Consider the following 9,834-nt stretch of genomic DNA (forward strand, 5'->3'; position numbering starts at 1 on the left):
TTTTCTCTGTCATTGGGTCTACCAACCAGCTGAGATTCAGGTTGTCCATGAAGAAAGCAGCAACTTAAAAATGGAAGTTTCTGGATTTCTGCTGTTTGTCTTAGCTCTCATCATGAGCTATGACATCCCTAACAGGTTTTCCTATTTCTCAATCTTGCTTTGACTTTTTCAGTACATTAATTGGTGTAAAGACAAGGTGTTATTTATTGCCTCTGTTTCCCAAATCTATTCTTAGGATATTTGAAGAGATACTTGTGCCCACCAACTGCCTCAAAGCATCAAGGAGGGTGATCTATGTGGTTACCCAATGTATGAGCCTATAACTCTTGTAAATAGGGAAGAACTTCTTTATTTATAGGAATTCAAGGGTGTGCTGAATTTTTTAAAAATTACTGGGACATAAACAGAAATATGACATTTAAATCGCTTTCTTATTCTAATATATATATTTTTCTTTCAAAAATCAGATAGGGAAAATATCATGGAAGTGTGCTCTTGTGCTCTCTCTCCCTCCCCCCCCCCATCCATCCATCTGTCAGTCTATCTATCAAATACTTATTCACTCATTCTCTCTCATACTTTGAGGGGCCATATTTAATACTGCGGTTCCCTAAAAGTCAGCAAAATGTGGAGTTAGAATTAGGAGACTATAAAAAGCATGTGTTAACTTGTGAAAATGTGAATGGGTTCACGTAGCCTGAAGCTGGAATGGAAAGAATCAACTAAGATGAGATTTAGATGGTGTGCAAACTACAAGTCAAGACAGAATGCTCATTAGAAATGTGTTCTACCATGCTTATTTGAATAACAGGATAGAGAAAACTGGCTATTAACTTAATTCTGCCGAAAGTCCATCACGCTGAGTCCTAGGCTATAGGTGGTTTTGCATCTGGGTCAGCAGCATCAGTTATGGTACTCTTCAATTAATTATGTACTGATACTTGGTAGGTATTACTTCTTCCTTGACTCTTCCTAGGTAGCCTGTCAAGTTTGAGAGTAGTAATGCTGATAACCCAAATTAAGCAGCCACCTCTTAGAATTCCTCCCTTTCTTCAAGGCTTAATTTATGAGCTGTTTCCTACAGGAAGCCAAGCATGATCTGTTCAGTTTCAAGTCTCCTATTCACATTATCATATATGCCCTTAACCTTTTACATGTTACCCCTCCACCCCCCCCCAACAGAAAGTAAACTCCTTGAGACATGGTACTGATTTTCATTTCATTTTTGTATCTCCAGTATCTAGCACTTAAAAAATTGATTGGTTTGGATTGGATTGGATGTGATTTCAGGGAAACGCCGTAAGCTCTTTCTGTCTCATTTTCCCCATCTGTCATATGTATTATTTCCCATAATATCTAGTAATTAGCAGAAAAGTACTGGATAGTGATTGCTCAAACCTGAAAAATTAAGACAAAATTGCAAATGGTGGATGTGATTAGGCATGAGCAAAAGTGGTAGCTTATGTAGCACTTCATTGAACAATTGCCTTGGTAATTTTCATAGAGAACTGCAAAAGATTGCATTGTGTATGTACACACACTTACACCTATATATAGCTATATGCATACATACATAAATATATGTGTGTATGAATCCTAATTCTTCCAAAGTAGGAAGTATCTAAACCAATAGAATTGTTCCATAAACTCTGTTTATGTTGTGTTTGTCTTCATGGCAGAGGCAATCACCAGTGATCCAAGTTTTAAATGAGACTGTGGTTTCTTGCTTGAGGAACATGCTTTGCCTTAGTAGGGAGGATGAAGAACAATCACATGGGTTTTGAGAAACAATCCAAGTGTCTTTTCCTTCTCAGTTCCCACAAGAGAGTGGGCACTGCTTGGTGACAAAACTGTCTGCCCCAGTCTGCCACCTAAAATTGGGGAAAAAGTGAGGAGAAACAGCAGGGACCTGATGACAGTGCCGTAAGGAAAGTGGCAAAAGCCTTATAAGGAATCACTGAAAAGACGTTTAATAAGTACCTACTCTGTGCCAGCCACTACACTAAGCACTGGGATTGTAAAGAAAGGTAAAGAGTGTCTGCCCTCAAGGAGCTTGTGTTCTCATGGGGGAGACATGTACAATAGGGAGCTATTTAGAGATACATACAGAGAAGGTGAAAGGTAATCCCGAAGTGGAAGACACCAGCAACTGGGGGGACTTGAGCTGAGCCTTGACGGAAACCAGAGATTCTAAGAGGCAGAGGGAAAGAAGGAGACCATTACTGGCATAGGCATAGGTGAAAAGCTGTGCAAAGGCATTAACATAATCATTAATAGCCCTAAGGTTTGATAAGTGCTTGACAAATATCTCACTTTATTTTCAGAACCCTGGGAGGTCAGTGCACTTGTTATCCCCATTTTAAAGATAAGCAAACTGAGGCAGACAATGGTTAAGTGACTTACCCAGGGTCACATAGCTAGTTAAGTATCTGAGATGAAGTTTAAATTCAGGTTTCCATGACTCCAGATCCAGTGCTTTCTCCACCTCATCTCCTACTTCCATGAAGATGAGAGATAGAACAATGTGAAGGACAGCCACTGGCAGTATTGCTGGACCTGAGAATACCTGGAGGATGGCAATTTTTAAGACAATTGGGAATACAGGGAGGGGCCTGGTTGTGAAAAGTTTTCAATGACAAATAGTGGAGTTTACATTTCATCCTAGAGACAATAGCGAGCAATGAGTATCAAACAAATTCCAGATTGGCAAGAGGAAGAGACTCATTCATTGCATGAAACAGTGAGTTCAGTAACAGCCATATGTGTCCAAAAAGGACTTTGTGGTTGTTGTTGTTGTCATTCAGACATTTCAGTCATATTTACCTCTTCATGACCCCATTGAGGGTTTTCTTGGAAGAGATATTGGGGTGGTTTGCCATTTCCTTATCTAGTTCATTTTACAGATGAGGAAACTAAGGTAGGCAAGGTTAAGTGACTTGCCCAAGATCACCCAGGTAATAAGTATCTCAGGCCAGATTTGAACTCAGGAATATGAGTCTTCCTGACTCCACTCCTGACTCCTTTGTACTCTATGTACCATGCCACATAACTAGAGGATAAATTAAAAAGTAAAGGATCTCAGGCAGAGATTAATGAGTATTAGAAAAAGAGGCCATTTAATTCACTCAATGTGATGATGCTAGCTTCATATTAGCCATAAATTTGACAAGCATGGCATCTAGGCCTTCATAACATTAACTAATAAAAAGTATTGAAGGGAATATCTTCAAGGACAGATCCTTGCTATACTCTACTAGAACCCTATACTGGCCTTGATCAGTTAATCACCATTTGTTGTGTTCAGTTGTTCAACCAGTTCCCAATCCAGCTAAGTGTACTATAAACCAGCACATAATTCTCCTGTTTGTCCACAAATATATGTTTAGAGGTGTTGCCAAATGTCTACAAGAAATCCAAATATATACTTTGCCTGTGGCATTTATTCCTTTGCTATGCATTTCTGACAACCTTATTGGTAATGAAAGACTTGGGCTAGATGGCCATTAAGATTATTTCTAGGAGAGGGAGGAGGAGAAAGAGGGGAAGAAAATTTGAAACTCCGGGCATCTAGGGGGCACAGTGAGTGGAGCACTGGCCCTGGAGTCAGGAGGACCCAAGTTCAAATCCAGCCTCAGACACTTGACACGTACTAGCTGTGTGACCTTGGGCAAGTCACTTAACCCCAATTGCCCTGCCCAAAAAAAAAAATAAAGGAAAAAGAAAATTTGAAACTCAAAAACTTGTGGAACTGAATGTTATAAACTAAAAATAAATAAATTTAAATAAAAAAAGATTTGTCAACTAAGAGATCATTGTTAACTTTGAGGAGAGAAGGTTTGGTGGAATGATAAATGTTAAAAGCTGGATTGTAAGGGGTTAAAAAGAGAATGAGAAGAAAGTGAAGGCACCTGTTGTATACAGCCTTTTCGAGTTTAGTTACAAAGGGTAGAAGGGATATAGGACAACGGGGGTGGGGGGATGGGGATGGAAAGATCAAGTGAAAGGTTTTTTTCAGGATGAGGAAGACATAGGCATGTTTATAGGAAGAAGGGAATAAGTTAGTAGACAGAGAGAGTCTGAACATAAGTGATAGATGGGGATAACAGAGGGAGCATCTGTTGGAGTAGATGGGATGGAGTTAGCAGAGGGGTTAGCCTTGGTGAGGAATAAGGCCACGTCATCAGCCAGGAGTGGAGGAAGAAAAAGTGGTAGAAGGTACATGAGGGATATATGGGGAAGAGTGAAGAAGGGGGAACTAATGATGAATGGCCTTATGTTTTTTTCCTGTATATTATGAGGCAAGATTCTCAGCTAAGAGGATGGGGGAAGGAGGAGCCATGGGAGTTTTGAGGAGGGAAGACTAGATTTGGAAGAGCCACCATGGAGAGTGGAATAGTGAATTGATAAGGCAATAGAAGGATTACATAAGGATGAAAGGATTGCCTAGATTTCTAGGCTTTGACTGAGTCCAAACTTCAGAGAACAAATCACTTTAATAAAAGGATTTGTTCTGTAAAACTTGGACTCAATCAAAAGGCTGCACTCAAGGACCTAGAAGGCCACATGTGGCCTCGAGGTCCACCCCTGGCCTAGAAGCATCTAGGGCCCAGTGAGTTAATGGTAACATTAATTTTTAGTGAAATGTTTATCTCCACCTTCATTTAGCAACACATGTGTAGGAGCAAAGGAAGCAAAAGATGGGAATGATCCAAGACTGAGGCTTGGGAGAGTGCAATCAGTGAAATGACAAAGGAGCTGGTGATTCAAGAGAGGAGAAGCTGAATTGGTTCAGTAAGAGGTAAGGATAGGGAAAAGAGGAGAGAGTGGGAGGGAAGTTCAGGGGAGATTGTCTGGGAGAAAACCGAAAGGTCTAGGGATTGAAGTTCATAGTATGGACAAGAAGTAGGGTTTGGTAAAAGAAGGCAGAGGGGGAGGTGAAAAGTTTCTCCCTAAAAGATTAGAAGACCATAAAAGGATTATGGTCAAATAAGAGGATTTCAGAATTCTTGAAAATGGAGGTGAAGCATTTGTAGGGGGTGGCAAGATCAAAGGTAGGACCATCTTTGTATATTACTGAGGTGGGGTGAAGGAGTAGGTCATGGGAAGGGAGTAGGTTGAAGAAATGAGTGGTTAGAATCTTTGAGGGGGAGTCAACAGATATGTTGAAACCTCCAAGTATGAAGGAAGGAGTTGGGAAGGAGAGAAAAAATGTGAGCCAGGTACCAAACTTATTGAGGGAGGAAGGTAAGTGGCCTGGAGGTCAGCAGACGTTAGCTACTGGGATTTTGACTGAGTGATAGAGAGTAATTACATGAACCTCAAAGGAGAGATTACTGAATGATAGAAGCAGGGGGAGAATCTGGAAGTGACAAAGGGCAGCAAGAAGTATTCCAACTCCCCCACCAGTAAACCAAGGGGAATGAGTAAAGGTGCAGCTGTATCAGAAAGGGTGGCCAGGGTGACACAGAGTGTGTAATCACGCGAAGCCAAGTTTCAGTAATAGCTAAAAGATGGAAGGAAGGGAAGAAGAAAAGATTTAGTATGAAGGGAAGTTTGTTGCCTATGGAACAGACTGAGAGAAATGATTATTTCTTTCTTACATTAATAGCCAATTATTGAATTAGGATTAAAGGGTATTCCACTTCTTTATTTGGGAAGCAACGATGGCAGGAAATCTTGGTGAAACATCCAACAGGCAGAGAGAATTGGTGACTTCCTGTCATTTGTGTTTGGTCAGACAGGACTGGGTTAGAAATGGATTCCCTCTTTGATATGTATATTGATAAGTCTCTTTCACCAAGGCTTGGGAGATCCAAGTTGAATGCCCCCAAGAGCCCACAACTTATTATAATATTCATTTTCTCATTAATGTTAACCAATCAGAGTTGACTGTCACCCCAGGAACATCCACTTTTCCAAGGGCATTTAAGTTGTCTTTGGCATGCAAGAGTGCCACTGACCTCTTTTACTAATAAAATGCTAGTATTATTAATAAAATGACTAATTGCCCAGAAAAAAAGATTATTTATAATTCTAATATTCTATGAGAAGAAACTCAGACTCTCTGGAGGTATATTTCAAGTGCAAAATATTTCCCATAAAGAATCGGAAGGAGCAAAGGACAGATTGGTCAGCTAACCACCACCTTGATGAGATTATGCCAAGTTCTCTTCAAGTGTGATTCTTGGTTTAGAGTCCTTTTTGAAGTCACAACTCCTATCCTACCTAAAGGAGTGGGATTTTGGCTTTAGCAGGAGTGCCAAACCTATATGGAGCAAGCTCCTACAAGCTATCACTTGTCTGAGATTTGGGATATTACAGGACCCGGAGGAAGTGCAGAGTATCTGGTATTGCTTAGGGACATCTAGAAACATTTAACTTCTATCTCTATGGATCTTTAAATAAAGCTTATGAAAGTAAAGTCAATTATACATTGACTCATTTTTTTTCACCGGAGTATCCTCTAAACCAGTAGTAGTTTATATTGAGATGAAATGGAGACCAAGAAGAACTTCCCATAACCAGTGACACCTGATACAAGCCCTAAAAGAAGGTAAAGATTCTAAGAAGTAGCAATGAGAAAGCATGGTGGATATCCTATACAAAGGCCACAAATGATGGAAGGGTGGAAGATTTTCAGAATAACAAGTGGTCTAATTTGACTGGTAAGGCAAATTAAAAGAAGTGCTATAAAAAGACTCAGGATGAAAAGGGTAGAGCCATATCAAGAGAGGCCTTAAAGGTAAGAATTTATTTTATGTGAATATGTATATTATAATGGTTTTGTTTTTCTTTTAAATTGAGAGATAGGAGGGACAGAAAAGAAATGCTAGTTAGTTTAAAGACTGAAATTAATGACAAATGTTAATTTTTTTTTAAATAGAAAGCTTCTTGAGCAAAAGGGCAATATCATTAGTCCTGTGCTTTGGGCAGATAACTTTGGCAGCTGTATGGATGATAGATTGAAATGGGGGAGAGGGGGCTCTCCATGTTATAAAGAAGACTTGCTTGAAAAGGTTTTTCTACTTAGATCATTTCTCATGTCTCATAGCTAAGTTCCAAAATTAAAATTATGTTCAGTGTCCAGCACTTAGATAATTTCTAAAACTGTGAACCAGACTTTACCAAATGGGCCATCTTTGTTTTCACCCACCAGAAAGCACACATTATGGGTTCCCAATAACTGTTAGAAAACTAATTTGAAAATCTAATATGCTTTGTTTTCTTTATTTCCATTTTAAATGCTTTACTCTTACATACATAGACATCTGAAATAACACTTACCAGGGGCACACATTATTTTTGTGTACTTATCCATCCCTCCAAGTCACTTCTGGTCATCCTGTCAACACATACCCTGGAAAAAAAATCTGTCAGGTGATTGATAAGTCTTTTGTTTAGAATTTTCTTGTCAAACAGAGGAGTCACTTGATAATCAATAGCCATTCTTCTAATTAATTCCATGTCATCCCATGAATAACAAAAGTCACCTTGGAAATAAATGTTCTACAGCTTCTATTTAGTAGAAACCTCTTCAAAGGCATTTTGTTTGGGAAAGTGGCTCCAGAAAATTTTTAGCTAAGCCAAGAGGAGGTTCAGATTTATTTTGTGGAAGTTAAGCAGCATGGTATGGAGAGAGAGGGTTGACCTTGAAGTCAAGAAGTTCTGAGTTCAAGTCTTCTCTGATGAGACAAGTCACTTAACTTCTCTGTGTCCCAGACAAATTTCTAAGATGATAAATGGAATAACATTTGTTGGTTTTTATTCATTGGGAGTTCCCTACATGGATGAAATCACAACTTAAGCCCCCTCCTGCATTTTTTCCTCTACCCCTCCCACATCCCCCCATACAAAGTTCCAAATCTTGTCTGGTTAAATCAGATGTAAGATCATTGGACCTGGGGTATCATTAGTATAGAGAATTCTAGGTAAGGAAATTTCCTCTCATTGGAGACTGGCATTATTCCCCCTGCACTTTCTGGTCTTTAAAACATTATCTAGAGTATTAAGTAGTTAAGTGACTTGCCCAAAGTCACTCAGACAGAATGTATCATAGACGGCTTGAAAGCAGATATCCTAGCTACAATGTGGTATGATCATGTCTGAATTGGAGTGATGAGGTCAGAGCCCAGATTTCAAAGCTTTAAGGAGTCTCTCTCTCCATGACACAACTCTCTGTCTCTTCCTCTTTCTGTGTGTGTGTGTGTGTGTGTGTGTGTACAACATATATGCATGTATATAGGTATTTACATATATATCATATACACATATGCGTATATGTATGCATATATATGTATGAAAGAAATTATTATTTCATATTAATTACCAATTATTAATGGAGATTAAGATTTTTTTCTATTTCCTGATTTAGAAATAAACCATGGTAAGTTAATACAGTCACTGAAAGACATTACTGACCTTGGCCAAAAATTTCCTTTACCTACACCACCTTATTTAGGTAGAATTGTTCGCCCACTCAACTAGAAAAACCTTACAAAGAGAATCTAATCTAGGCAAATTCCAGCCCATTATGTTTTACTCAAACTTGGGTGGGCAGTAGATCCTTTGTCTAGATTTCTGGAGGCTAAGGGTAATCTGGGAGTAAGGGTGACATAATCATGTCCCTTAATCACTCATTAGAATAGGCCCACCTCTCATTATAATATTCATTCTCTCATTAAGTGTTAACCAATCAGAGTCAATTGCTGCATGTTGGGAACACCCACTCTTCTAAGGATATATAAGCAATAAGAGGCCTCCAAGAAGGGTTTTTAGTTTATGAGACAGTGAAATGACCATTCTTTTATTAATTATTCACTAGCTATAATTACCAAAATTATTAATTACAGAGAAGCTGAGTCTCTTGAACTTTTCATTCAACACACATATATACACGTGCGCGCACACACACACAGACACACACACACAGACACACACACAGACACACACACACACACACACACACACTGTTCTTTCATTCCCAGTTAGAAACTGGCTCACTAAAATTCTGTTAACACCTCACACACTTATTAGCTGTGTAACTCTGGGCAAGTCCTTTGATTTCTGTTTGCTTTAGTTTCTTCATCTGTAAAATGGGGATAATCATGGCACCTGTCTCCCTGGGCTGATGTGAAAATAGAAGGAGATATTTGTCCAAGTGCTTTGGAAGCCCAAAGATGTCAGAGAAATGCTTCTTATCATCATCATTATTATCATCTTCAGTCATTATCACTGTTTTAAACACCATGCCAAGCACTGGAGATACAAAGAAATGTAGAAACATAGTTCCTGCTCTCAAGGAGCCCACATTCAAATGGGGGAGAAAATATATAAATAACTGGCTAAATAGAAGATATATGAAGAGTAGAAGGAGGGAGATCTCAGAGAGGGAAGTGGACCTCCAATAGAAAGAGGGAGTTGAGCTGAATCTTGAACTAAGTCTAGGAAACTGAGAAGCAGAGATCAGGAGAGTAGAGCATCAGGAGAGTATGGGGACCACCAATGCAAAGGTACAAAATGAGGAGATGTAAAGTTGTGCAAGAAGTATCAAGTGGGCTATAGAGTTGGATCATAGAATTCATGAAAGAGAATAAAGTGTGAAAAGGCTAGAACGTAAGAAGGAGTCATGTTGTGAAGGACTTTCAAAGATAAACAGAGGGTTTTTGTCTGATTCTGAATGTAACAGGGAACCACAGGAGTTTATTGCAGGCATCGGTCACGGGGGAATGGTGACATGATCAGACCTACACTTGATAAAAATTACTGGTAGCTCAGGAGAGATTGAATTGGAGTGGGCAGAAGCTAGAGTCGGGGATACCGATTAGAAGGCTATTG

This window comes from Trichosurus vulpecula, chromosome 4, assembly GCF_011100635.1.
Source record: "Trichosurus vulpecula isolate mTriVul1 chromosome 4, mTriVul1.pri, whole genome shotgun sequence".
Taxonomy (NCBI): Eukaryota; Metazoa; Chordata; class Mammalia; order Diprotodontia; family Phalangeridae; genus Trichosurus; species Trichosurus vulpecula.